The 3994-nt window shown below is 37.7% G+C and overlaps 1 pseudogene; it reads right to left on the bottom strand.

Annotated features, from left to right (window-relative positions):
- Positions 1-2682: 2682 nt before the first annotated feature.
- On the bottom strand, positions 2683-3742 carry LOC114036213 (annotated as a pseudogene).
- Between the last annotated feature and the right edge of the window lie 252 nt (positions 3743-3994).

The following is a 3994-nucleotide window of genomic DNA, read 5'->3' as shown; positions in this document are numbered from 1 at the left end:
AAGAAAAGAAAAGAAAAGAAAAGAAAAGAAAAGAAAAGAAAAGAAAAGAAAAGAAATTTTGGAGGAGAAGACCTTTGGGGTTTCTGGCCAGACAAGGACCAACAGAGGTTTGGGCTGAGACTCATTGTTGGCCAGTCAGTGAGAGCCAGAGTGATTTGGGTTTAAGTTCTATTTGAATTTGAATTAGCTTTATCAAAATTTGGTTTAAAAGAGCTCTTTTTCAAGAAATTTATATTCTTTTGAGCAGAGCACCCACATATAAGTGTAGTAATGTAACAGAACGCTGACATTCAGGATTATCTACTGTTTGACAAGTAAACACACTGACTATGCCATTTCTTAGGTAGGAGACACAGGAGGGCTTCTAGCACCTCTCTCACTAGCAGGTTTGCTTGTGATCCAGTCAGACAGGAAGATAGGAATGGAGTCATAATAAGGGGTTAAATAAATAAGGGGTCACTTTATTCTAGTCTAGTCTTCTCAAAGGGAGTTTGCTGATAATGGGAGCACCAGCTCCTACAGCATTCCCTAACAACCCTTCTCACAGAGGCCGATAGGAATGGGGGGCAAGCACCCCTCCTCTCGATGGGGTCGATCGAGACCAGCACAACTTATGCACTCCCATAAATCCCCTCAAGCCTCAATGGGGGTTGGTTGAGACAAACACACAGGTTCCCCCTCGCAAGTCTTGATGGGGACTGATCAAAGCATGCACAGAATTCCAGCCTGCACACCCCCCCCAAGGTGGGGGGGGTCACTGACCAGTGCCCACTTGTTTTGTAGGGCAACAAACAAAGAAGGCATATTGCCAACAGTAGCCTCACAATTTTACATTACTTCATCCCAATATCTAGCATGATTGTACAGTATAAACTGTTTCGAACCATGATCATGAGAACCCCTATTTAATACCTGGGAAGTAGAGATTATTAAGGTTATGGATCCTGGGAAGAAAACTCCAAGAAACAATAACAAAAAATCCACTTTACACACACTAAAATTCACCTTACTTACATCTGCCTTACCCTACCCAACCTGTCTCTGCTCCCACTTTTTGTGATGAATTGATAAAGTAGGAGCTAGAAAATGGCATTGCTGTCAGGGTCAGAGGAGATGTATTTCTGAGGCCTTCAGAGAAAATCTCCAAACAAACAAACAAACAAAATACCATTTACCCACAGAGATAATTTTCTAATTGCAGTTGCATATAATCAACAAGGTGCTATTAGGATGCCAATGATACATATTACTGATTCAGTGGACTTTTGAAGTTGGCCATAGGAGCCCAAATACTAACTAAAATATTGATTGCTTCGCTGGGAAGGGGAAAACTTGTTTGTTCTATGGACTAAATAAGGGAAAGGGAATAATCATTTCTATAGCACCCCTTTTGAGCCAGGCACTGTGTTAAGCACTTTATAAATATCCTATCATCCAATCCTCAGAACAACCCACTGAAGCAGGTCCTATTAATGCTGTTTGGGGTTCTAGGAACCTCAAATGTCAGGGTAAGGGGCAAGTCTGCCTGGAAAGAATTCAAGCATCAGGCTTCAAAGTAGTGAGGTTCATTTTCAGTCATGTTTGAACCTTCATGACCCCATTAGGGGTTTTCTTGGCAAAGATATTAGAGTGTTTTGCCATTTCCTTCTCCAGCTCGTTTTACAGATAAAGAAACTGAGGCAAGCAGGGTTAAGTGACGTGCCCAGGATCACAGAGCTATTAAATGTCTGAAGCCAGATTTGAACTCAGGAAGATGAGTCTTCCTAATACCAGGCCTGGTGTATCTACTGTGACACCTAGCCAAATTTACTATTATTATAGTATTATTTTTTATTTAATATTGTTATCTTTAGTATTATTCTAGTATTTTAAGAGGCCATGATTTACTTCTTGAAATATTTTCCTCTTTGCCAATTACATATTTGTGTGAATCTGAATCTTCTTCAAATACTGAAAACAAAACAATACATTTTTTGTATCGAATGCATGATGTTCTCTTAAGTTGTCTCCATGAGAGAAACAGTCATTTCCCACCCCCTAGATCTTTTGGCGGTAACTACAAATACCAATGTATCAGGGCTGTCTGATTGCCAGAGACTTTGAATTTTTATTAAAGTCAACTTATTCAGTATCTGTACTCAGTTATTGCACATATGTATTACCTGGAATACATCTCTAACAACCCAGCAATAATGATTGCAACAAAAATATAGTAAATATGTCTCCAAAGAATTTGCTATCACTATTAGAAGTAGATCTTCACTTTTTAAAATTTTTTTTAGAAAAAACAATAGGCATTCAAACCAGAATACACAAACAACTTATTACTTAACCAGATGTAAAATTTCATCTACCCTTCACCCAATACAACTCTGTTAGGGTTTATTTTATTTTATTTTATTTTTTACCAGGCACACACAAAATCTTGATTAATTTATAATATCTCTCTGAGTTAAAACAGCATTTTTCAAAATTTAAAGAAAAAAATCTATTTTATATAAGAGGGACTTTCACTGCTAGAATCTAAGTCTTCCTTGTTATAAGAGAGAACTTAGCTATGCTTTTCCTTGTAATTCTTTCTTAGTGAAAGACATAATTGTATCTATTGATCTAGATATAATAAATGCTACATCTTCAAGAATAAAGGAATTATCAGTAGGCATCCTTTCTATTTCACATGAGCTATTTATCCCTAAAGCATGTCAAGTATGCTTTTAAAGACTCAGGCAGGGGTAGTCCCATTATTTTCTCTCTTAATAGATTTTGAGGTGGTTCCTCCGGCTATAAAGCTTAACTGTGGTCTTTTTCTTCCTCTTCTTTGCAGTCGTCTTCCTTTTTTTCCTTATCCTCACTGCCCAGGTTGAGGGATAAGTTGGTTGCCCACAAATACATATGTGTTGATTCTCTGTTTAACTCTCTTCCTTTTTCTTTTGGGAGGAGCCTTCTGAGAAATACCCTTAGCTTGCATCTCATCATTTATGAAGTTTCTAAGTGTAACACAAATGTAAATCCTGGACAAGTCTTGTAGATTCCTGGCAGCACATGGGATCCCTTTGATTCTGGTTTGCTATTGTCATTTCTGTTTGGTTTATTAATGGAGAAAATGAAAAAGCAAGGATGTTTTTACTTCCCCAGATATTCTATCCAGTTCCCATAATTTGAGTTAACTGATCTTCTATAGGTATGACTAAAATACCTCCCACTTTCAATAATATTTTCATGTGGTTTTCATGGTCTTTCTGGACACCAGCTCCATAATAAATCCAGTCATACCAATGGCTATCAGATACTATCTCCAGGCATTACCAACCACAAATGCTGGTTCACAGAATTCTGATTTATCAAAGCTATCACTATTTTTGGTGAAGCTCTCAAGTTTTTCCTTGGCATATTCCACCACATCTGAGTGAAGCTCAGTTTCATGATTTATTCCAAAAGGACCTAAAACTAAGCCCATCATTGTACACAAATATCCAATTCCACTTCCCAGATTAAGAAAAGACAATCCTGGTTGAAGTTTCAATGGCATTACTTCAGAATAAATCAAGGTGTTCATACATTAATGCTTGCATGCTTTCAAGCAAAGTCTTTATTAACATTGTCCCTGTAGCCTTCCAAATAGTAATCCCCTCAATCAATTAGCTCTGAATGCTTACTCCACTCTTTCATTAAGAATGTCATGAGCTTTTGAGTTGTCAATTAAATCATTACTGTCTTCCCCAGAACTCATAGCTCCTCCCATGATAATATTCAAATTAAATTAATAATTTGAAAAAATTTTAGCAGAATATGTCCAAAGAGCCAGTGTAAAGGGACTCTCAAAAAAGTTAATCCTGCCCCTGGTGATTCCAGTCGGCATCAAATAGATAGTGCAGCAGCTCCAAAACACCTGTCCATGCTACCATGTTGGCAGGAGGGCTGCTCTATGATCTTACATGACCACACTGATAGCAAAAAGAATTAATGCAATTTCCAAAAGGGCTTTGAGGTGCCT

The sequence above is a fragment of the Vombatus ursinus genome, unplaced genomic scaffold (genome assembly GCF_900497805.2).
Source record: "Vombatus ursinus unplaced genomic scaffold, bare-nosed wombat genome assembly UNPS02009770.1, whole genome shotgun sequence".
In the NCBI taxonomy this organism is placed as follows: domain Eukaryota; kingdom Metazoa; phylum Chordata; class Mammalia; order Diprotodontia; family Vombatidae; genus Vombatus; species Vombatus ursinus.
This window is presented reverse-complemented; position numbering and strand designations above follow the sequence as displayed.